At 42.8% G+C, this 26583-nt stretch overlaps 1 pseudogene; it reads left to right on the forward strand.

Annotated features, from left to right (window-relative positions):
* Window positions 1–7136: 7136 nt before the first annotated feature.
* Window positions 7137–26038, forward strand: LOC103543856 (butyrophilin subfamily 3 member A2-like; annotated as a pseudogene).
* Window positions 26039–26583: the final 545 nt, after the last annotated feature.

Raw genomic sequence — 26583 nt, forward strand, 5'->3', positions numbered from 1 at the left:
ACTAATGATGGAACTTAAGGAGTGCTGCCCATAGCAAGAAGTTGCACTCAGAAGTGAGACTGCAACCTTGCCCTCCATCTTCTCCTTCTCATCTTCCTCTTTAGACCCTGCCTCTCCAGTCAATTTTAGTGCACCCCTTTCCTGTGCCAAGGGGTCCCATGTCCCATCATAGACCTCCACCCTTGCACGATCCAGGAGATGCCTTCATCTTCTATGCATGGAATCGTCCTTTGGAGAGAAAGCCTCTCTGCCTGAATACAAACGCAAAACTGCAGGTTCAGGTCTTCACATTCCTGGGACCAGAGACTCTTTCCCCTTGGGGAACCTCCAGATCTGACTCTCAGAGTTAAGTAAGAGCAGTTTGTGGCCAGGGAAAGATGACTGGTTAGGAATCAGAAAACCAACTAGGTCTGACCTTGGAAAAGTCCTTTAAGCATCTTAGACAAAGAAGTGAAAAGTGTTTAGGCTATTCAAGGTAATTCTCAGTGAAATGCGCCTCTTCCCATGATTTGAGGAAAGGGGAACAATTTCCACTCATTATTCCAGATCTCAGTTTCAGGTTTATATTTCATGGGTGATTTATGACTCCCTGGTTGAAGTCCCAGGGGCTTCTTTGTTGTTTTTCCTTTTGTTTTTTCACAATGACTCTCAAGATTTTTTGGTTTTCAAACTATGCCGTGGGAGAGAATAGGGCAAGACTGGAGTCACTATCCCAGCCAGGTGCTGCCCTGACGTTGGACTGGACCAGAAATCTCCAAGATTCCTTGAGGCATCCTTTGTGCACCCCAGCACCCCATTGACTTTGGCCTTTTGCCTCTTGTCTCTGCAGGAATTATGCTCAGGAATTCTGGCTCAGACATCCTCTTCCTAAAGGACTTTCTTTGGGCGATTGCTCTGACTTCACTCTTGCTTCTTCTAGGACATCTCTTGGTTGGTGGACTGAGTTTCATCTGGAAACTTTGCCAAGAGAAAGAGCAAGAGTGCTGGACCAAAGATAAAGCAATCAGAAGACTAAGACAGTGAGGTCCAAAGATGACTCTGGAAAAGGGGGTTGCACAGAGGGAAAGAGAGAGAGCAAAGATGAAGAGGATCAGGGGATGTTTCAATTGAGGCTTTTAAAGCAGTCCTTCCTCACTCACTACCACCAACCTTGCTCCATTTCCTTCCCTAACTGTGACCCTAAATGTGCCCTAGCGTTCCTAGTCCTGGGACAGCTCCCAAGACTCACTGCACACAGCCCAGGAAGAGGTCTCCCAGAGGCCTCTTTGCCTAGTACACCTGGTTCCTCTGCTATAGAGAGTACCCATTAACTTCTCATCCTTTTGCAGAGAAACTCCAAAGAAAGCTCAGTGAGTTCTCTGCTTCCGTCTCCTCTGTGTATGACTTGAGAAGCTCTCATATTCCAGTTATCTTGTGAGGTTTCTTTTTTCAACTTCAAGCTGGAGAAAAGCCCAGAAAATGATGGTGACTAAGTTGAAATTTTTGTTTTTAAACTAAGATTTATCTGCCTCCTTTAATAGGTGCCTTTAACCTGATTCTTTACCCTAAAGTCTTTTTCAGTCCTAACAATCTGGAATTAAACTGTATAATCCCAATATCCCTGGCTCACACCTCATGAATACCCCAAAGGTTCTTAAAACCTGTATCCAAAAGTGAACTCCATACCCTTTCCTGTCACCTGCTCTTCCTCCTATGCACCCTTGATTCCCCAAGGCTGCCACCACCCAGCCAGGTGGGCTCCTTTCCCTCCTACTCCTCAGGGCAAGTCCTTTCTCCTGCGCAGCCCAGGCTCTCTTCTCCACAAGGATTGCCTCCTCCAATTTTTGTTGTTCTTTTATCATAGATCCCTCAGATTCAGTTTACCACAGCCCTTCTTCTCTTCATAGCGATGACTAACAAACCACTCTACCTCTTTGATTTCTGCTTCCCTTCCTCCAAGAGATACTGTTATCTTTTTCCTTTTAAGTCTTTTAGTTTAAATAAATATCAGTAAACAGACAAGAAATCTGGACAACAACCTGTATAAACAACAGATTGCTTTTGAAAAGTTATTACAATATTGACCATAGTCTAGAGTTTCAGTGTAAACTTGCTAAAACAGACATCTGATTACATTCCTCTGAGTTCCCAAACCTCTTCTGGTCTCCCATTGTCTTCTTCAGTCTTATGGTGAAGGGGTATGTCATGCAGATTTATAAATTCTGAAAGGATTTTCAAATTTTTTTGAAAAATTGCCTTAATGTCAAATTTTAATCTTAAACACAACCTAAGCAGACTCTGTATCACCTGGTTAACATCCATGTAATCAATTATTGATGAGTGGTTCTAGTTTCTAAGCTAACTGCTATTTTTATAATACCATCAGTGACAAATGAACTCTCTAATGACAGATTTGAATTTTTAATGCCTCACTTTCAAATTGATTCCCTCAGAAGTTTGAAGATAAATTTTCAGATGTATTCTCGAAATTAGTTTTTGTCTAAACAAGTTTTTTACATAACTCAGTTGAAGAAACACTACCTTAAAAGATAAAAGTCCAATCCCTGGACATGTTATCCTTTCATTAAAGCATTAAATGATTCATTCTGCCTATTTATGCTCCACTCTTGGACACTCCCTGCCATGTACCGCCCTGCAGTGGCCTGACTGACCACACATCCTCCAGTGCCCCAAATGCATCACTGGGTTTCACACTTCTGTGTCTATTTCCTCTGTCTGTTCAACACACCTGCTTGGCCACTGTTTATCCTGCTTACTTGGAAAACCTGGGATACGTTCCTTAAACTCTCTGAAACTCTATTTTCCTCACCTACAAAGTGAGTTAATCACACTCACTTCTCTGAGCAGATGTTAGGAAACAAGATAAGGTATGCAGAGCACCCAGCACAGAACGTAGCACATAGCTGTGATCGGTGATATTAGTATTATCCTCATTACCACATCCTCTCCCCACATCTCTTATAATGATCAACACCCACATCAGAGAGAAGATAGAAGAGGGAGGTCCCAAACCCCCTTCCCCACAACCTGCACCTGCCCCTCCTCATCTGTTTCCTCTGATTTCAATGGAGCACACGTTCTTTCTCCTGTATGAGGCTATTTCTTCACACTTATCCTGGACATCTTACTCTCTAGCTTCCCTTGAGGCTTCTCTATTCAGTCCATTCATTCATTGATTCATTCATTAACTTAATAAAGATCCATGATCACTATGTATCAGTTACTATTCTAGGTGCTGGGGGTGCAGGAATGAACAAAACAGAAATTCCCAATTCACCAAGAACCTATCTTTCAGTAGAGGGAGATAGAAAACAAGGTAAATAGTAAAATAAATGATGTGGAACATGATAATAAGTGCTCAGGAGATAAATAAATTAGAGTAAGGAATATTGCATCGGAAGTTGCAATTTAAAACAGGGTGGTGATGATGTAGAGGACCAAGCTGCAGGACTACCTGGAGGAAAAGCATTTCAAGTAGAGAGAATGGCAGATCCAAAGTCCAGAGGCAGAAGCATGTGGTGCATGTTTGAAGAATAGAAAGAGGCTGGTGTGGCTGGAGGACAGAGAGTGACCCGTAGAATCACAGGGGAAAGTATCAGAGGGGTTTGGCCTTGAATGCCATCATTTGACCTCGACTATGCCTCTGAGAAGGGAGCCAGTGACAAGTTTTGAGCAAAGGAGGCACTGGATCTGACTTACATTTTAAGAAGTAACTTCAGATGCTAAACCAACTGGGATGTGGGTAGGGGTGGCAGGATAGAAACCTGAAAGGCAACTGAGAGCTACTGCAGGGATCCAGGTGAGAGAAAAGAATGGCTTGTACCAGGGGGGAGAAGTGGAAGTGGTCAGGGCTGGATTTATTTTTTAAATACAGTAAAAAGTCTTTGCAGATGGACTTAGATGTGGGGTATGAGTAAAGGAGTGGATCAAGGATGACTTCAAGGTCTTAGGCCTAATAAACTGTAAAGATAGAGTTGTCATTTATGAGATGGTGAAACTGAGAGAGAGGCAGGTTGTGGGGGCCCAGGGAGGAGGTGCACAGAATTGGAAGTTGTGTTTTGGCATTGTCAAGGTTGAGGAGCCTATTAGGGATCCAAGGGAAGATGCAGAGTAGGCTTTTGGATAACCAAATGTGTGGGCCATGCAAGTGGTCAGGGCTAGAGATATAAATTATTCTTTTTGCTCCTCTGAATCTTCATCATTGATCCCACTGTCTCTTTTCCCCTCCTCACATATTAGTTACCTATTGCTATGTAACAAATTGCCACAAACTTAGTAGTTTAAAATAGCACACATTTATTATTTCACAGTTTCTGTGGCTCAGAAGTCCAGGCACTGCTGAGCTTGGTCCTCTGCTCAGGGTTTCACAGGGCTGCAACTAAGGTGTCAGCCAGGCTGTAACTGCATCATCTGGAGTCTCCACTGGGAAAGAATCCACTTCCAAGCTCACTCAGGATGTTGGCAGAATTAGTTTCCTTACAGCTGTAGGACTGAGGGGCCCAACTTCGTGCTGGCTGTTGCTTGGAGGCTGCTCTCAGATCACAGAGGCCCCCTTCAGCTCCTTGCGATGTGGGCCTTCCGCCATGACTGCTTTCTTCTTCAAATCCAGGAGGAGACAGAGAACCTTTAGAGTGGGCCAGCTGTCAAGACAGACTCTTATACAACATCATAATCACGGGAGTGATTATGCCCATCACCTTTGCCAGATTTTATTGGTTAGAAGCAAGTCACAGGTTCAGCCCACAGTCAAAGGGAAGAGATTACACAGGAGTGTGAGCTACAAGAGGGGTGACCTTGGGGGGCCACCCTGGAGTTTTCAGCCACACAACAAGCTCGAACAAGCAAGAGATTCTCCCATGTCCACCAGCACCTTCCTCCTCCCTTCCCTGGGCAATATGCTCCTCCTCAATTCTCTCTAGGGTTCTACTTCCACACAAGCAAGGTCTCAGAAAAGAGAACACATGCATGGCCTCCACTCTCTTGTCTGCAGTGATGACTGACTTCTCCTCTACCACATCGTAAAATCGGTTCCTGCCAGTCGCTAATGACCTCCAAGTTACTAAATCTATGTGCATTTCTCTATCCTTTCTTTATGGACTTTCCTGAGTAGGTCTTCCTCCCTAATTTAACATTTGCCTCATCCATTCCCAAGACCCACTCCTGGTTCTTTCTCTACTCCTGAGGAGCTTGTTCTCAGAATTCTTGCCCCTCTTGCTCCATAACTGCTGATGTTCCTCAGGCTTCAGTATTGGCTCTATTTTCATACTACACACATTCAATGCAGGGTCCAACCATTTTCAGGGTTATACCATGTAGGCTGACCACTCCTCCACCATCAACCCCTAATTTCTGGCTCCAACCTCACCTACTTCCTCAACCCAGTGTCCACTGGTCATTTCCTTTTAGAGGCCTTGAAGGCATCTCACAGTCAGTGAATCCAAAAGTAAACTCCCACCAACCCTGCCCTCCCTCTTTATCTGAGTGATTGGCACCATCTGAGAGTAATTTTCAACTCTTCTCACTCTATCTCATCTACCACATCTGACTAACAGCCAAATCTTGCTCTTTTCACTTCCTTTAATGTAGTCCAGCTTAGTGCTTAGAGCACAGACTCTGGAGCCAGACTGCCTGGACTCAAGTCCCAGCTCAGCCAGTAACCACTTGTGTGACCTTGGGTGAGTCGTTTAACCTCCCTGGACCTCAGCTGCCTCATGCACAAAATGTGGGAAACAAGAGCATCCACCTCTTAGTGTTGTTAATACATGTAAAGCCCTAAGCACAACGCCAAACTCATTGTAGGTTCTATGTAATTATTCGCCATTATTAATCATAGTAATAAAACCCACTCCTCTCTTTCATGACCCCAAGGCCAGGCCCTGCTTCAGGCCTCATCATTTCTTGCCTGAAATGTTACAGCAGCTTCTACCTGGTATCCCTGCCTCCTACCATCTGGCTTTCCCATAAGGACTGGCTACATTGTGCAACCCCAGGAGGCATCATTCCAGAGAATACAATGCAAATGGTGTCCCCGCCTCCCCTCTCCCCCTATATCTACCCTACTGTGATTTTCAGTGTACAAATTTTCTCATGCCAAAGGTTTCAGAGGTTCCTCTTCACTTCTGGACTAAAACCCCAACCCCATATCAGGCACCTGATCATGCTGTCTCCTGGAGAGGTAGATTTGGGAGTCAACAGTGTCCTCATTTCAAAATAAAGAACATTGACATTCATGGAGGGTTAATATGCATAAGTACTGTTTTAAATCCTCCCTAGATGACTTAAGAAGCAAGTGTTGCTTTTTCCCCACCCTACAGATGAAGAAACAGGGACACTGAGTAGTTAGTTACCCAGCTTTGGGTTTCATGGCTAATGAGTCATGGATAATAACATATGGAGTTAGAGACAAATACCATGAGCTAGTAGATGATAACCCATATTGCCTGCAACACAGGAGCAGTTCCCTAGAGAAAGTTATAAAAGAAATTTGTGCTCCTGAGAGTTCCTAATGACGATAAGAGCTGACATACTAACCATGAGAAATAAATGCTTCCTGCTGAGGCTAAGTCAAAGATATAGATTCCAGGCAGTGAGCGACAGTTCTCGCATGCAGGACACTGAACTAGGTCTTGGGAAAGAAGAGGGAGAAGATAGGATCAAGTTCCTCCAGACAAGGGGAGTGAGTTGACCATGATTACTGTGAAGAGAAGGGTAGATAGAGCATAGCTCTGTCCTGTGTCCAGGACTGTGTCCCATGTAATGACAGCCTTCACGTGAGTTTGTGCATGCTGTTGCCTTTCAGATATTGAGGAACAAAGACGTTTGATTTTGAGAATGAGAAGAGATGAGTAAAGAGCTCCCACTGGATTCCAAGTCCATGCCCAGGGACCAACAAGGGGGAGTAGAAGAGTCCATTTCCTCTGCCCTCCCTCTTCCTAGACACTATCCTTGTGAGGAACATAAGGAGAGGCAGCCAGAAAGTGCTGGAGAGGAGGGATGAGGGCACCAAGAAGGGGAGGGGAAGGCACCAGGGCACAGAAATGGCCAAGAAATTTCTGGCTCTCACCAGGTAGCACTCACCTCTCTTTTTCCTCTTGCAGAGTGGAGAAAAGCCCAGTCTTCTATACCGGTTAGTGACCATCTCATTCCTATAAGATGAGTCCTCAGGCTCAGGACTCCATAAGAAAAGATCTTGGTGATCTTTCTCCATCTTCCAACTCCTGATAGTGGCCTGGCTGGGTGGGCCATGGATGGAGACCCAGGGAAGATCCATGCAACATCATGAGCAAGTGCTACCCCATCTCAGTTCAGCACCTGCACCTTTTTCTTTCCAGCTTTAGATCTTCTTTTTTTCTCTCTCTCTCTTTCATAAAGCCCTCCCACTCAGTCTGTCTTGAATTTTCTACTCCTCAACACTTTCAGCACTATAGGCCAAAGCGTACAACTAGGAAGCCTCCATTCAAATGACATTCAATCTCAAGTGGGTTACGTGCATCTTACAGGAGACCTGGCAACTCTCTACAACTCTGTGCCTCTCTCCTCAGAGCGAGGGATCACTTCACAATTGGTTACCCCAGGGAAATCTCTAGAATGGAGGGATAAGTAAAATCTTGAAAATTGTCTTTTTAAATTGCTAACATTTATTGTGCGGTTGTTACCATGTACCAGGCACAGTTCTGAGTGCTTTACATATATTCTACTCATTTATTGATCCTCACAACAGCCCTAAGAGGTAGGTGCTATTATTATGCCATTGACAATGGAGGAAATTAATCCACAAAAACAGTAAAAAGCTACATGTGGAGTATCCCCACATTCCTGGGCTTCTTTCTCAAGCTCCACTTCCACCAGCCGCCTAGAATTTGTCTATCTGGATTGTCCCATGGTATCTCAGACAAATTTAAATTCAAAATTCCCCCAACCCCTGAAATACATTCTTACTCCTTCTCCTTCTCTGGTATTTGTAATAATGGCACTATTATCTGCTCAACTGCCCAAGGAAGAACTCCAATCACCCAGGACTCCTCTTTCTTTATCATCCCATTCTAATTGGCTAGCCAGTCCTGTCAATTGTTCCTTCTAAATGACCCTCAACTCCATCTTCTATTCTCCCTGCCTTACTCTGCTTCAGATAATCCTTTGTAATGTATAGTTTTTCTCTTGTTATGGCCTTATTAATGCAGTATGTAATTTCCAAGTGCTTTTCATATGCTAGGACATAAGAGAAACTAACCAGATCTAGGAAAAGAGAATGAAGGAGGAAGACTTAATAGAGGAGGGAGGTCAGGGAAGGTCCTTCTCTGGAGATGACATTTAAGACAACACATAATGGATAGGAAGGAATCAAAATAATAAGATCCCGGACTTTCCCTCTTCCAGGCAGAGTGGGAGGCAGATAGAAAGATCGCAAGGTGGGAAAGATCCAGAGTGTTTGAAGAACTGAAAGGATGCCCTTGTTCCTGGAAGGGGCAGTGTGAGTGGGCCTAGAGATGATAGGAGATGTGGTGTAAGAGACAAGCTGAGGTCACATCATGGGAAATGTTCCAGACCATGGTGATGTCTTTGGATTTATTTTAAGTGTGGGTTTTTGTGCTGGGCAGTGACGTCATCTGATTTATGTCTTTTTAAGATCACTTTGGCTGCTATTGTGTTGAGAATAGACTGTAGAGAGGCTATATGGGAATCAAGGAATCCAATTAGGATGCTACAGCACAAATCTAAGCAAGATATCATGGTGGCTTTGATGAAGATGGCAAGAAGGGGTTGCTGTGTTTGGGATTTGTTTTGAAGGAAGAGTTGAAAAAGACTTATGATAGGTCCATTTGGTAGGTCCTGCTTGGGTTTTTGGCTCAAGCAAATGGGTGGAATGATAGGGAATTTCTAGGAGGAAATTAAAAGTCTTCTTAAGGACTGGAGTCAAGTAGGCAATTGGATGTGTACGTCTGGAGTGCCTGGAAGATGCTGGAGCTGGAGACTTAGGAGTCATGTGTGCATATGTGGTATTTAAAATCCTGGGATTCGATGAGATTCTTTAGGGAGAGTGTTCAGAGAAAAGAACAGGACTTCAAACTGCATTCGTAGGTTTGGGAAAGGAAGATCCAGCAAAGGAGACTGAGAAAAAGAAACGAGTGGAATAAGAAGAAAATCACAGGAGGGTATGTGTCCCAAAATCTGAGGAAAGACAATATATCAAGAGGGAGGAAATGTTTAAATCAAATGTGGCTGAGAATTTGAATAAGGTAGGAACTGACAAATCAAGGTGAGTGCCGAACTTTGATGAAAAGCAAATAAAGAATCACAGACATAGTGAGGATTAGTCTGGCTTTACTGCTCAGCCAGGCAGGGAACCCCTGATGCAGCAAAGAGGGCCTTGAGTCTCTGATGTGGGCTCCAGATGTACTGCCAAAGAGATAGTTTGGCCTTTGGAAACAGACATACATAAGCATACTTAAGGGGAAAGCAATCAATTATAAAGGATTCTCTGAAATAAATAAAATAGAGATCAAAAGGCAGAGTTGAGGGCTTTTATAAGGAAGAAAGAGACAGGATTTTACAGGCTTTCTCTTTGAAGTGATATTATTTGCTTCTTTTTTTGTCTCAAGATTGAGTTCCTTGACAGGCAGGGACTGTGTGTTACCATCTGTGAGTCCCCAGCATCTAGCACATAGGAAAACTGTCCACAGAAACAAGCTGTAATTGAAGTTGACTTTTGGTCAAGGCTTGTATTAGTCAGATTGGCTCACTGTCATAACAAAGAACTCCAACATCTCATTAGGTAAACATAATAAAGTGTATTTCTCCATTTCTTCAGAATTCAGGATGCATCATATGTGACAGCTCTGCTCCACACAGATTTTCTAGGGCCTCACTCTCCTCTGCATTCAGACAGCAGATGGAGAAAAAGGGGTGGAAATACCATGCAGAAGTTTTCTCATGGGCCAGGCCTGTAAGTGGCCAACTCTCCTCCTGGGTACCCAAGGGAGGCTGGGAAATGTTCTTGCTATGTCTGCAGGAGGACAGGGTCTAGTGTTTGGTGAACACATAACAGTTTCTGTCATATGATTCTTCTAAGCTATGAGATTCTGGGACAGTGTGTTAAAGATGGATATCCATAAGGGCCTGACCCAGTGGCGTCGAGGTTAAATTCACAAGCTCTGCTTCAGTGGCCTGGGGTTCGATGCACAGCTTATCAAGCCATTTTGTGGCAGGTGTCCCACATATAAAATAGAGGAAGATGGGCACAGATGTTAACTCAGGGCCAGTCTTCCTCAACAAAAAGAGGAGGCTGGCAGTGGATGTTAGCTCATGTCTAATCTTCCTCAAAAAAAAGGATTGATATTTATTAGATCAGGGATCCTACACAGTTGACTGAAAAGCCCTGGCCAAGTAGTCCCCCTGTGTGATCCCCTGGGGCTTCAGGTTGGCAGAGAGGGATGGCTGCAGGCTCTCCACAGGACCTTCCCCATTCCTTCACTCTACAAACATTATTAAGCACCACTTGGGAGCCAGGGACTGATAGCGCTGGACAGTGAGAATGCAGTGATGAACACACACAGTCTCTACATTCTCAGGCCCTAGTCTAGTAGAGGAGAGAAATATGTAACAAATAATAACAGTGAAGTGGCAAGTGAGAGATTTGCACAATATGCTGTGGGAGAGGAGAGGATGGCGTGGGAAGTGGGGATTCCTGATTAGACACCCCTGCTTCCAGGGACCTGGGACCTCCAGCTTTCAGAAATCTGCATTATCTCCTCCTTGTAGAAGTTTCTGGGCTCTCCCAGTGGCTCTTTAAACCTGTTCTCGAAGGCAATTGTGGAGGTGCTCACCACTCTAGCAGTTTTGAGGAGAAAGGAAGAGGATGTCACAGGTTAGTGTCAGATTCTTTTTCCACTCTTTCCCAGTCACTGAGGGCCCTGGGATGCTGGAGTTGAACTGGCTATCTCGTCTCTCACTCTTTCTGCAGCTAATGTGACTCTGGATCCAGACACTGCCTACTTTGAAATCTCTGTCTGAAAATTGCCAAAGTGTAAGGTGGATAACTACATGGCAGGATCTCCCTGAAAAATCTAGAAGGTTTTTTCTTGACCCTTGTGTGTTGGGGCAAGAGTTCTTCTCTTCTCAGAGACATTACTGGGAGATACAAGTCAGCAACAGGACTTACTGGGAGCTTGGGGTTTGTGAGGAAAACACAGAAAGGATGTGAGGAATCACAGAGTTACCTCCAAATAGACTCTGGGTCATGGAACATTATGCTAATATGTACCAGGCCCTCATCTCTCCTAGGACCCTCCTCTACCTGTGGAAGCCCCCCAGTCAGGTGGGGATTTTCTTGGACTATGAGGCTGGGGATGTCTCCTTCTATAGTGTAGCTAATAGGTTCCACATCTATACCTTCCTTCAGTCCTCCTTCTCTGGGCCTCCTGGCCTTTCTTCTGCCCCTCGTTCTATCACCCAAACCCTCTGGACATCTGCCCCTGAGGCCATCAGTCCCCAGACTTTCTCTCAGTTGAATCTCCAGGGGAGAACTGGGCACTGGAGTTAAGGAGCCGCTTCTAGGGACAACTGCCCCAGAGCTCCACCAGACATTTGGTCTCCCTCTGACCTTTGCTCTCAGAGCTGTAGCCATTTCTTTCCCAGTCCTCCAGGGGTCTGGGCAAAGTAGGAGACAGTTCATAATGCTCCAGGACTGAGTGGAGCAGACGGCCAGAAAGGAGAACACAACCCTTCAGAGTCTTGTTAAGAGAGTCTGTCTGTTGTTGCCACCCCAGCTGGAAACTTAAAAAGAAACCTCAAGAGACAAGAAATACTGATGGAAAGATTAAAGACTAACAGCCTGGAGAGTGATCTCTGACCTTGATCTCCTGGATCCTCATAAAGAGAAGAGAGGTCAATGCCCACCAGCAGAGGTTGTCTTGAATGCCCGCACACCAGAACCACAGCAGGAAGCTGGATCTGGAAGGGGCTTTGCTATTTTGAGTTTTTTCATTCAAGGACTCTATTTCATTTTGATCCACATACAACCCTGGGAGATACTAAATAAAGAGCAGAGAGAAAAGTCACTTCTCCAGGTCACCTGCTGGTCTGGGACTTGATGCTACATTCAACATTCTTACATCTAATGCCACATCATTCCACTTCTGAGACTCCAGTCGTTCCTTATCAAGTAATTTCAATGACACTTTTCACCCCAGATTTTTCACGATTTCTTTTCTTGTTTGTGAATTTGTTTACTGCTCCTTCCCCTGAATAATTTCCTCCCTTTAAAATATTTTACTTCATCAACAATTAAGTGCATACTCTTTAATTTTTTCTAATACACACACATGCACACACACACACAGTTTTTCTAATGAAAATTGGGCCTTGATATATATGTTGTCCCATGACATGCTTCTTTCACAACACTAAATCTTAAATCTAATCTTACATTACTGATAATCAAGATAGATTTCTTTCTTTTGTGTTACAAATAATGCTACTATAAACATCTTTGTACATAAATCATTTTTCATAGCTCTGGTCACTTCCACAGAATAAATTCCCACTGGCATTTGTCATCGGGATAAATTCTTGAAACTGCAGTTGCTGTACAAAAGGGACTTGAATTGCTGTTAAGTACGTGTACAAACCTATGTATTTCCTATGGGAAAGAAGTCTCTGCAAACATTTTGGTATCTATCAGGATCATCTCCTAAAGTTATCAGTAGAAGCCCACCCTTCAGTTTTGCATTCCTTCAACTTCAATCCCAGGAATCTCACTCTCCTCTAGGGAAAACTCCAACCCACGAACTCCGGGAAGGAAGGCCAAATTTGCTTTTTACTTAACAAACATTTTTATGGCTCATTTTGTATGAAGCATTGTTGTAAGAAAATTTCCTGAATTATCACATTTCATCCTCACAACAACAACCCAAAATGGCAGTTGCTATTATTATCCTTATTTTGCAAATAGGAAAACTGAGACACAGAGAGGATAAGCAACAATGAAAGGTCACACAGCTAGTAAAGCTCACCCGGGCAACCTGATTTCAGAGTCTATAGTTTAACTACTCTGTTATGCCACCTCTCCTCAGCAATTCCAAGTTCAGTGCCTGACACCTATTAGATGGTAAATTCTCAACAAAAGAATTGTTGAATTAATAAATTTTTTCCTGCCCCATTTCACATACATTTCTCTCCCAAGGCTTCAAGTAGAGATCTGAATGAGGAGTCAACCTGGGGCCCTATTTCTTTGGAAACTATAAAGTTAAGAGATACAAAGTACTGTGCCCCAAACCCCTTATCTGAAGTTCAGCATCAAGGTTGGAATCAAGGCTGCTTTTCTGCATCAAAATAACTTGGATTCTCCAGACAAGAATGGAATGATTCATTCTTATTATTATGATTTCCTGCAGCAAAGCTTTTGATAGACTGTGGGTTTTATTTTTTTTAATTATTTTATTGAGGTCTTATTGGGTTCTACTTTTGTGTAAATTTCGGATGTACAATATTATATTTCAGTCTGTATAGACTGTATCATATTCACCATCAATAGTCTAGTTTTTATCCATCACCATACGCATGTGACCCTTTACCTCTTTCATCCTCCCCCCACCACCTTCCCCTCTGGTAACAACTAATCTGTTGTCCTCATCTGTCTGTTGATTTGTTTATCTTTCACATACAAGTGAAATCATACAATGTTTGTCTTTCTCTGTCCAACATTTCTCTTAGCATAATATCATCAAGGTCCATCTATGTTGTCACAAATGGCACCACTTTGTCTTCTTTTTATGACTGTGTAGTATTCTATTATATATATACACCACATCTTCCTTATCCATTCATCATCAGTGGGCACTTGGGTTTCTTCCATGTCTTGGCTATTGTGGATAATGTTACGATGAACACAGGGGTGCAAAAATCTCTTTGTATTGTTCATTTTGTGTTCTTTGGATAAATATCCAGGGTCGGAATAGCTGGATCATGTGGTATTTCTATTTTTAATTTTTTGAGGAATCTCTGTACTGTTTTCCATAGTGGCTGCACCAGTTTGCACTCCAACCAACAGTGTATGAGGGTTTCCTTTTCTCCACATCCTCCCCAACACTTTTTATTTCTTGTCTTATTAATTAGAGCCATTCTGATGGATGTAAGGTGATATCTCATTGTAGTTTTGCCTTCAATTTCCCTAATAATTAGTGCTCTTGAACATCTTTTCATGTGCCTGTTGGCTATCTGTATATTTTCTGTAGAAAAATGTCTGTTTATATCCTCTGCCCACTTTTTGATCTGGTTGTTTATTTTTTGTTGTTGGGTTCTTTATATATTTTGGAAATCAGCTCCTTATCAGATATATGATTTAAAAATATTTTCTCCAAGTTGGTAAGTTGTCTTTCTGTTTTGGTGATGCTTTCCTTTGCTATATAGAAGCTTTTTAGTCTGATGTAGTCCCGTATGCTTATTTTTTCTTTTATTTCCCTTGCCTGAGTAGATACTATATTGAAAAAGATACTGGAAGACCGATGTCAAAGAGACTGCTATCTATGTTTTCTTCTAGGAGTTTTATGGTCTCAGGTCTTACATTCAAATCTTAAATCCATTTTGAGTTAATTTTTCCATATGGTGTAAGATAATGGACAGCTAATCTTCGACAAAGGAGCTGAGAACATACAATGGAGAAAGGAAAGTCTCTTCAATAAACTGTGTTGGGAAAACTGGACAGCCACATGCAAAAGAACAAAAACAGACAGTGAATTTTTAAAAAGAAGTTGCAGGGCTGGCCCAGTTGGGTTGTGATTAGGTTCGACATCCTCCACTTCTTTGGCCTGGGGTTCAGAGATTCGGGTCCCGGGTGTGGACCTATGCCACTTGTCAAGCCATGCTGTGGCAGCAACCAGCATGCAAAATGGAGGAAGATTGTCACAGATGTCAGCTCAGGGACAATTTTCCTCAAGCAAAAAAGAAGAGAATTGTCAACAGATGTTAATTCATGACCAATCTTCATCACCAAAAGAAAAAAAGGTTCTCAGTGAGTAAAAAATCAGGAAGGGCTCAGAGAAGGGGGTTATTTGGCCCCGTTGAAGCTGCAGCATGACCTGGGGAGAAACATTATTTCTGTTAATGATATAGTTGGCTTTATCGAATAAGACTGTTACACCAGGCTGATGACTGGCAAGACAGATTGTTACGGTCTGAGACAATTTTAATTTTCTCACACTCTGTAATGTAATGCCCACTCTCTTATTTTATTTTGTCTCTGAACTCAACCCCCCACCTCTCCTCAGCTTCCTTCACACGTGATTTTATGGCTGCTATTCTTCAAGTGATTTGTGGGCACTACATCCGACAGGTCCTCTAGAACATCAATCCCTTCTTGTGGCATCAGAGGAGAAGACAGCACTTCTCTCAGAAGATGCCAGGGAATGGACAGAAGGGCCCTGCGGCAGTGCTTGTCCCTGTCTCGAGCTGTTCCTGAGAGGCAGTCCTGGAACCTCCTGCTTACACAGCCTCCCAGAGGGAGCCTGACTCTTCCTAGAAGGGGCCAGGTACCTAGGCCAGACTGTCGGTATTATTGGGGCTGGCGAGGCATTTAGGAGTGAGAGATCCCCAGATAAAAATACTTGATAATTATTTCAGAACTGAAACACTGGTGCCTCAAGCATTTCAGAACTGTGTTCTTTTACATGATAGGTGTGCTGAAGTATCAGGGGAAAGTGCATTGATGTTTGCAACTTACTCTAAAGGGCATCAAATAAAGAAATCAAGAAAGAAGGATTGAAATAAATAAGGATGAACAGGGGGATGAACAGAAAGACTGATTATAATAAAGCAAGTAGTAAAAAGTTCACTATAGAATCTGGATACTAAGTATATTTGGTGTTCATTGAAAAAATCTTTCAACTTTATGTTTGAAAAGTTTCATGATCAACTACTATTAGTGGGGGCTAGGGAGGAAAGAATTGTATTTTCCTGCTGATAACAGAGACCAGAAGTACCACTGGCTTAAACAAAACAAAGGTTATTTTCCTACATAAAATGAATTCAGAGTGCAGCAGTCCAGAGCTGGTCTGGCAGCTCTGAGATGCATCCATGCCCCAGCCTCTTTCTGTCTTTATTCTCTGCATCTCAGCATGTGGCTTCCATTCTCAAGTTTGCCTCATGGTCACGAGATGGTTGCTACACTCCAGCTCCAAACGTGATGCTCTAGGCAAAAGGAAGGAGGAAGTAGGAAGAATATGGACCTCTCTTGATAAACACAACCCAGAAACTTCCACCTATGAATCATTGGCTCTAACTTAGTCCCTTGATCTTTCCTACACATAAGGGAGATGGGTACATGGCAGGACCTGCCCCACAGTTGAGTTGGATTACTAAGAAGAAGCAAGGAATAAACATTGCACAAACAACCAGGCATGTCTGCCACAGAGCCTAAATTCAAACTGCTGGAATATAATCAAATTCCATCAGCCAAGTTCACATTAAAGCCCTCAGAGTCTTAATACCCTTCTGGAGATGACAGTAAAGTGTCTTGGGAGGCCCTAGGAAACAGGGAGGACCAACTGTCCAAAGACACCTTATAGAAACACCATTCACAGCCTATCCAGAGTCTAACCTCAGAGAATACAGAATCCTGTGGGCAGAGTAGAAACAAATACATGTGAAAATACAAATGTAGCTCAAATAAGGCCCAGAGGGCGAAAGAAGCTGCTCAGCAAAACTCCAAATACGGAGGTTCTAAAAATGTGAGACATGCCCAGCCAGCCTGGTGGTATAGTGGTTAATTTCATGCCCTCTGCTTTGGCAGCACTGGGTTCATGGGTTCGGATCCCAGGTGCCAACCTACATACTGCTTATCAAGCCATGCTGTGGCAGATGTCCCACCTACAAAGTAGAAGAAAATGGGCACAGATGTTAACTCAGGGCCAATCTTCCTCAGCAAAAAGAGGACATTTGGCAGCTTATGTTAGCGCAGGGCTGCTAATCTTCCTGGGAAAAAAATATAAGACATGCCCATCAGTCATTGGCAGCACTGCCTCTGGAAACCTGAAAATTATATGATGTGGTCATGGATCTGAGACTTGAGTTTCAAAGGTACTAAAACAGTAGAGTGGATCTGGTTTTCTTTCTGTTCATACTTCCATTTGGCTCTGTTATAAAAGATGTCTTCCTCTGTTTGCCCACCTGAATACACACAGATGTTAGCAAACTGCCACTGAAACATGTTAATTAATGCACATCTTACTCTCTTCACAAATTAAAATCTTGTCATTTTTATGCTTCGTTTTGCTCACAAATCTATTATTACATAAAAAGATATATAACGAAATACTGATTATACACATATATACACATGAATGATTCAAATAAGTAAACACAGAGAGACACAAATAGTGTGGGAATTAGGGCTGTAATTTTTCTTCATTGTGTACAATCCAGCATAGTTTCAATTTTCATTCTACGTTCCCTACTGGTGTATGTCCAGCAACTGACAAGGAACCACCTTCTGAGCCAATCAACAAACTAACTCTTCCAAAGAAGGACTCTTACTGTTTCCTACAGTGAGCAGCCTTTCTTTCTTTTCCCTCTCTTCCAGAGTAGCCTGTTAACTACAGTGGAGAACTAGTAATTATCTTCATTCCATGGGCTGTAACTCTCAGATGGAAATGCCAAGGGGTAAGTGGGGGAAATTGATAAAAGCCAGGGCCACAGGAGAGAGGCTAAGAAGCTGAGAGTGGGTAGAGGGAAGTCCTCACCCAGAGAAAGGGGTTTGGTGCTTGTGTGTGTGGTGAGGGGGTCGAGGGTGGGGGTGGCAGGCAGTGCAAAAGGTAAGAACCTGCACTGGGAAATTTTTTGGGAGGGAGAAAGCCTGAATGAAGAAACTTCCCAACCTTATGTGCTTAGGAACTTTCTGTGTTCAGAAAAGACCAAAGGACTCTTATAATCTCTCCTGGTTATCTCTGGAAATGTATCCTAAGAGATTCTAAAAATAGATGTGCTTTAAAGATTTATACATAAAGATGTTCATGCCAGAGTTTATTTGTAATATAGAAAAATTTGAACCAACCTACATATACGACATAGACACACATGTACATATACAAGAGTTGGAGGATGGATAAACAATCAGTTGTCCCATCATAAGTGTATTTCCATACAGTCCTTAGGAATCATATTTTTAATGAAGAGATTTTATTTAAAATTGTAACAAAATTGGATCCACTTTGGATATTTAAATTGTATCTACATTTTGCTATTGTAGAGTTTACTATGATAAACAGCCATAAACTGAAATCTTTATGTTAACATATGATTTCTTCTCTTTGAAAGTAATTCCTACAAGCGGAACTTCTGGGGCAAAGGACAAAACATTTTTAAGACATTTGGTGTGTATATATGGCCAAAACACTTCCAGAAACATCTACGTTCCCATGAAGCAAGGTATATGATTACCATAACAGACTATTTAAATTTTATTCTTTTATATTTGTCTTCATTTTAAAATTGTCTATAATCAATTTTATATTGGATAATACAACAAATAACCTAAAACATAAATGAAATCACATTCCCCACTCTGAGGACAGCAGACAAACTGTTACCTATAATATTAATAATAATAATAATATTGTCTTCTCTCTAGCAGCATAGAGAACAGTTTTGAAGAAGAGAGAATGTACTGAAAGGCAATAGTTTCTCTGAGGTTGTGTCCAGGTTTCAGGCAAGAGTTCAAAGGAGCGCCAGCTGCACAGACTTCTGCTCCCTCGTCCTCGTCAGTTCCTGGACTTGCAGGTACCATGACTGTGGGCCTCATGCTGGTTGGTTTTGAAGGAGTTGGTATTTTCTGAACAACTAATGTGATGCAGGCACTATAATCACTTGTAACAGTTTTTAACTGTTAAGTTACACATGAAAATTTTCCAAATTTAAAACATTCAAACAATTTTCAAAGTATAGGGCGCAAAGGACAAAAGTATCTTTCACTTAGTCCCCAATTCTCAGTGCAGCATGTGTCCTTTTAGACATTTATAATGTAATTATATAAACATACATACACAAATTTATATCTTTATTTCTGTTTTAGAAGAATCATTAGTAGTGTTCTGTAATGTGGTTGTTTTGTTCACTTAATGTATCTTTATTATCTGGCTTAGTGGCTACAAATTAGTCTTAACTACTGCATTGAATTCCTTCATGAGATGAGCTGTTCTTTAACTAACCAGTGTCCTGTGAGTGACCAGTTACGTTACTGATAGCATTTTTAGTTTTAAAAATAGTGCTGCAGTGTCATCCTTACACATGCTTCTCTCTGGACCAAATATCTGGAAGTGGAATTTCTGGGCCAATTCTACATGTTCTAAAGTTCATATTTCACGAGTTTCTGGAGTTCAAATAGGTTTTGTCACATGGCTGAGATCACACAGCTTGTGAATCATAGAGCCGTTACCTAGTTTCCATCCCCTTTTCATTCCTACACTTAACATATAGTGGGCCTGGCACATAGTATGTGCTCGGTAAATATATGTTGAATGAATGAATGAAAAGATGGGTGATACTTGGTCTTATTCCTAGCTCTCCCATTCACTTGCCTTGTGATTCAGAAGTGGTATGTTCAGGCTTTGATTCCACAGCCTCCACCAGGGTGTCTACCTGGATCTTAACCAGAGTCAGATGGGGACATGATTTGAACTTGATAGTGGTCATGTGTTGGGGCCTAGAGGAATCTGCGGTGTTGCTCCCCAGATGGGCACACCATCAAGTCATTTGTCAGCACCCCATTCTACCTGACATCTTCAGGGAACAAGAGGATACATGATGCAAGAGGACCAAGGGAGAAGGGAGGTGTTAGGTCTGGAGTTCTCAGTCCTATCTCTGAATAATCCACCTAGGCCTACTCTCAAGCTCTCTACTTTCTAGGGATGCAGCCAGCTCTTGGGTGGTTAGGATGGAAGCCAAGCTAGAACTCCAGCTAGAATCAAGCCTTGCTAGCTCATGAGGCATCCCTTATCACAAAGGTTCACAGTGATGCCACAGACCATGGCTAAAAGATGGTGGATGTGCTTTTCTGAGCCAAGATCCAGTTGCAGCACTGGGCAGGGAATGGGGGTTTGCAGAGGCCCTGCCTCTGAGCTGAGAGAACCTCAGTGCTTTGTAGAGGGATGAGCTTTGTTGGGCTGCTCTGTGCTCCTAGCTTGACATACTAGCCCCTTCTTTGCAAGTGCCAGCTCTTATATCTCTGTCTCTAAGAGGCACTTGTCTAGGAGTGGAAAGATGAACAGCAGGGAAATTATCCATTGCTGGTGAGCCCAGAGGCCCTCTACAAGGAGCATTGGTGAACACCTAGGGGAAAGGGAAGACAGCAAGTGAATAATTTCCCACCCAGGGATATTTCCCTCCCAAAGAACAATTGTGAAAGAGCGCACTGAGGCACACCAAGTTGCAGCTCTCTTACATGCATATCCAGGACATACTTGCTCCTTGAAACCACTTTTATTGAAAAATAGGAATGAATACATTAATGTGGGCACATTCCAGTGAGAGCCCAGGAGGTCAGACTCTGCTCTCTAAGCCAGACCAAAACAAAAGGTCACTACAGAGGCAGGTGCTTGTCTTCACAACTCTCCACCTCCCCTTCTATCAGATGACAACAGTTAATCTGATCATTTAAACTGATTTAAAATGCTAACAAGTATTGATGGTTTAATATGCTACCATCCACTCACTCATTCAACAAGTATTTACTGACAGTTCCATATGAACCATACACTGTTGTATGGGCTTATTACACATCAGGAAACAAAATAGATCAATGTCCTTGCTTTGTGGAGCTTCCATTTGAGCAGGTGGAGACAGACAGTAAAGACATAATATGTTAGATTGTGAAAATCAATGGGGAAAAGAGAGCAGTCTCAGGGGGATGGGAGCAGTTTGCCATCCTGTGGTCAGAGAAGGTCTCATACAGGAACTGACTTTAGAGGAAAGAATTGAAGGAGGTGAGGGAGTGAGCCTCATGGATATCTGGGGGAAGAGGGTTCCAGGTAGAGGGAAGTGTCAGGGCCGAGTTCCCCTGTCTTGGCTTGTTCAAGGACCAGCAAGAAAGGCAGTGTGGCTGAAGCGGATGAGTTGAGTAGGGGAGATGAAGTGAGAGGTTCAGGTCCTGGAGGGCCTTGTGGGCCATTGTGAGGACTTTAGCATCTGCTCTGGGGGCCACTGGAAAGTGCTGAGCAGAGGAGTGACATGATGTGACTCAAAGACCATTCTGGCTGCTGTGTTTTGCATAAATTATAGGAAACACAAGTAGAATCAGGGGACCCAGAGAGGAGGGTCCTGCATTAATCAGAGTGTGATGGTAAAGGTGTGGATCTCACTGTGGCAGGGGAAGTGTGGGAAAGCGGAAGGATTCTGTACATATTTGGACTGTAGAGCCAGGGATTTCCTGATGGGTTAGAGTTAATGTATGTATATTTAACATTAAATATTTTTGTGTGTGATTTACCATGATGGAAATCAAAGTTAAGAGACTCTTAATCAGACAATTTTGGCAGCTTAGGATCTTAAATCACTACACTAATGACTGTGTGTTTCACCGAATCGGCCCTGGGGAGGTGGAGGGTTGTTGTGGAATTCGCCATCTTCTTCCAGGTCTAGTTTCTGCCCAACGATTTCTGGTGGCTCTCTGCAGCACAGATGGAAATGGCAAGTGCCCTAGACTTCTCTTTGCTCGACCTCCTTGCCTGCCTCGTCTTGGTCCAGCTACTCACCCATTGCTTAGGTAGGGAACATTCTGCCTTTATGTATCTGTAGCAGACAATTACCTATTAGTGCCCTGTCAGACCCTCTGACAAATTCTCATACCTGGAAATCCCATCCCAAAGTGAAAGTGAGCATCCCATTAAGACAAAGTGTACTTCAGTTGGGAAGTAACAGATAGTGTTACTGTTAAGAAGTGTTCTTCCCTAGGTTTCTTGAACCTCACCCTCCCTGCCTAAGAGCCTTCCCTTTACCCTCTTGGCCCCAACTCCCTCTGATGGAGCTTTTACTTTTACTGACCAGCTGAATTTGCTGTGATTGGGCCTCTGGGGCCCATCCTGGCCATGGTGGGTGAACACGCTGATCTGCCCTGTCATCTGTCCCCGAAGATGAGTGCGGAGACCATGGAGCTGATGTGGTGAGATCCAGCCTTACAGAAGTAGTATATGAGTATGCAAATGGGAAGGAAGTAAAAGAAGAACAGATGGCAGAGTATGAAGGCGGAACTTTGATATTAAGAGGTGACATCACAGAAGGGAAGGCTACTCTCTGAATTAACAATGTCAGAGCCTCTGATAGTGGAAACTACCTGTGTTATTTCCAAGATGGCAGCTTCTCTGAAAAAGCCATGGTAGAGCTGGTGGTTGCAGGTGAGCCTCCAGGATTTATTCTGAGCCTGTTCCTCCAGGGACATGGGGAGAGAGGCAGAGTTCACGCTCCAAATCCACCTCAGAGCATCCTGGCTGTTCACTAAGAACTGCCTCCACTGCCTTCCCATTTCGTTTCTCTGAGGCCCTTGGGAAAGACACAGGTTTTCCTCCAGGAGGAATCACTCCTATAATCTATAATATCAAATAAAGATCTCCCTCAAGCTGGCCACCAAGGTCCAAGCAGGGAAGTTGAAGGACAAGGATAGGAATGACAAGAAAATATCTCCTCAGTGATGGCACACAGTTGTTTTGGTTCAGTTTTGTTCCAAATGGCTTCTGTGGCCCCTCCAGGTGGCCACTGCTGTGGGTCCTGGGAAGCTGACCTATACGACAGCATCTGTGCTGCCAATGTTCTCCAACCAAAGACTCCCAAGAACACACTTGTAGTTGATCAGATTGTATTTATTGCCTTTTGCAGGGAAGGAGAATGCAAGCCCCGTGGGAACCATGGGGTGTATCAGTAAGAGGGTGCTGGAGAAGACTTGATATAGAATTTGGGCTTGTGTTAAGGGAGGAGGGGTAGGGTTTATGGAAGGACTTTGCTCTGTATTGGATGTTGTCAGGAAGGTGAGGCGGTGCAATTCAGTGGAGGAATATCTTAATAAGTCTTATAAGGAGGAAAACTAGAGTGAAGCTAAAGCTGTACTTGGTCAAGGAACAGCAGTCACTGGTAGCCAGGATAGGGAAATGTTTGGCTATGACTGTGGTTTGGACAGTGTTCATGTTGTTCTCATATCCAAACAGGATTGTTGAACAGTCTTGTCTTTGTCTTGACCCATCATAGTGACAAAGTGCCCCTGTCTGATGTTAATGTTCCATGAAATTGTTTATGTTCAACAGGAGAACACCGAGACCAGGCCGATGTCCAGATGTCAAGGGTTGCATTTCTCTTTCTCAGGGCACTCTCTTGCCCTGTGTCTTCAGCTAGGTTTGGTCAATAGGGAGCCATGGCAGAAGATAGGAGGGAAAGAGCAGAGGGAGTTCTAGGTACTTATCTCCCTGCAGGACCACCTCTAGCTGGCTGCATTCACTTCCCGAGGATCGTAGCTCCTCTTAAGAAGGCCCTCTCTACATGACCCTCTTCTTTTAGGTCTTCAAAGCTGCTTCCTTTCTGCCTCCCTTTGGGTTTAGGGATGAGTGGGAACATCTCCACTGTTCCTGGCCCTGGGATATCGCTCTGTCCCAGGTAGTTTCCCCTCACCATGACCATGCATTTGTAAACAGCTCCTGAATGAAACTCCCCTCCTTGAATTATTTAATGTGATTGTGCCACCCATTCATGTTGAGACCCTCACTGATAAGGAGGTTCCAAAGTATTCAAGCTCATTCATCCTTCCACAGCACTGGGTTTGGATTTTCACATTGAAATGAAGGGTTATGAGGATGGAAGGATCCATCTGGAGTACACATCCACTGGCTGGTATCCTCAGCCCCCAATACAGTGCAGAGATGCCAAGGGAGAGGACATGCCAGCTGTGACAGCATCTTTGGTTGAAGATGAAGATCGTCTGTATGCAGTCACAGCATCTGTGTTCCTGAAAGGCAGCTCTGGGAAAGGGGTGACCTGTATCATCAGAAATACCTTCCTTGAACAGGAAAAGACTGCCAGGATTTCCATTGCAGGTCAGTAGCTTGCTGAGTCTCAGGTACACTGCGCTGGGCTGTGGCTACTGAAAGGAGGATGTGTGATTCTCTGTTGCTGACTTGGGTCTTTGCAGTGATTATAAGGCACAGATCAGGGATCCAGAGCATTCTTCTTACTCCAGGGTTGTTTCTTTTCCCCATAAAGCTATTTTTATCACAAGTGTTACTGCATATTTCCTGTGTGCCAGAAACTGTGACAAACAATGAGAATGTAGCATATTTTTGGTATAAATTGGCACAACTTCTATTGGTGGTAATACAGCAGTTTTTCTTGAAACTACTTATTTATTGATCCAAAATTTCATTTCTTGGGATTTCTCTGATATATCTACTTGCATTTTTATGAAATGACCCAGGTGAAACATTATTTCTTATAGCATAAATTATAATAGCAAAAAGTTAGAAACTACGCAAATGCCCATCAATGTGGAACTTTTATGCAATGGAATATTGCATAGCTAGGAAAGAAAAGACAGACGTTCTCTCTATACTAATATGGTAGGATCTCCAAGATGAATTGAAAGCTAGCCGCAGAGCAGTTTGTGTCAAATGCTTTCTTCGGTGTAAAAAAAGAAAATATAAGAATAGATTTACACTTTAAAAATTTAATACACATCTTCTTAGCACTCACTCTATGTCAGGCACTTTATAAGCATTAATTGAATTTTTTTTAACCTTATGAGTGAGGTACTATTATTACCCAATAGATTGGGACAACAGATTGGGACAATAGGAAGAGAGCCATTAAATAATTAATCCAAGATTCCACTCTCAGTCAAGTTGTGGAGCCAGAATTTAAACGCAGGCCCTCCAGCTGTAAAGTTCATATTCCCAACTACTGTATAAGCTGACTAATGAGAGGCTAATAAATGGGGGCAGGGAGGAGTGAGTGGATAGGAGACTTGGACTGTGTTTTATATTTTTTTAATATCTGAATCACATAAATGTAACCTATTGAAAATTAAATTAGAAAAAACATATGATTCTGATGCACAAGAAACTCACATTCAGATGCGAGAAGGAGACTGTTCAAGGGAAGTGATGGTATTATATAATAGTAAGAGTTTACCTGTCTTACCCAAAGTTCCCTGAGACTTTAGGAGGAGAAGGGTCATTTAATGTCATGAGATCAGCTCCATGATCCCATCCATGGTTGTGAGAGGCTAAAGCTCCATTCCATTGCAGACCCCTTCTTCTGGAGAGCCTGGCCCTGGATCAGGACCTTGGCTGGGACCCTGCCTGTCTTGCTGCTGCTTCTCGCAGGGGCTGGTTACTTCCTGTGGTGACAGCAAAAGGAGAAACAGAAAGAAAAGCAGAAAAGGATTTAGAACAAAGGGCAAGAGGTATCTGACTAGGAAGGGAACCTACGGTGATGGTTTAGGGGAGGGAGCCAAAGAACCTGACCCTCCCCGACCCCATGCACCCACCACTTCACTGGGTCATTTGTAAGGTTTATGTTCCAGAGGTTCTCCCTGATGGATCCTCATAACAGTAATTTTTTTTCCTGCTTATTTTCCAGAGAAGCTCCTGCGTGAATTCAGTAAGTTCTGATTCCTGCAGGGAACCTGGCACATCTTGGTATTACTGCCTTCAGCATCTTAATGACTCCACATTTCTTCCATTGCAGAGAAGAGAGAGTTCCTGGTGAGTGGCTGTGACATTTTCTCTGAGTATGCATCTAAGACTCTCTGCTCAGACATTTCCCAGCCCCTTTCCTCATGCCTAATTCTGCCCAGGGATGAGAAATCTCCTGGATCCCTTTACCAAGGGAAAGAAAAAAAAGGTGGCAGATTGGGAGGAAGCACAGGAGAATCCTGTTTTTTTTAGTGGAGAAAAGAGCCTTCAAACTCTCTCCACAAAGAAGTATTTATTCTAAGAAAACAATAACACTAACTTGAAAAGATATATGCACCCCCATGATCATTGTATTGTTATTTACAATAAACAAGTTATGGAAACAACCTAAGTGTCCTTCAGTGAATGAATGTATAAAGAAAATGTGGTAAAGATAGATGGATACAATGGAATATTATTAAGCCATAAGAAAGAAGACAATCTTAACATATGCAACAACATGGATGGACATTATTATGCTACGTGAAATAAGTGAGAGAGAGAAAGACAAATACTGTATGATAGCACTTATATGTGGAACCAAATAAAACCTCATAGATACAGAGAACAGACTGGTGGTTGTGAGAGGCAGAGGGAGGGGAGTGGGAGAAATGGGTGAAGAGAGTCAGAAGGTACAAACTTTCTGTTATAAAATAAGTAAGTCATGGTGATATAATGTACATTATGGTGACTAGATTTAATAATACAATATTGTATATTGAAAAGTTGCTTAGAGAGTCGACCTTAAAAATTCTCATCACAAGAAAAAAATATTTGTAACTATGTGTGGTGATGGCTGTTAATTAGACTTAATATCATCACCGTTTCATAATATATACAAAAATTTAGCCATTATGTTGTGCACCTGAAATTAATATAACATTATATG

This window comes from Equus przewalskii, chromosome 19, assembly GCF_037783145.1.
Source record: "Equus przewalskii isolate Varuska chromosome 19, EquPr2, whole genome shotgun sequence".
In the NCBI taxonomy this organism is placed as follows: domain Eukaryota; kingdom Metazoa; phylum Chordata; class Mammalia; order Perissodactyla; family Equidae; genus Equus; species Equus przewalskii.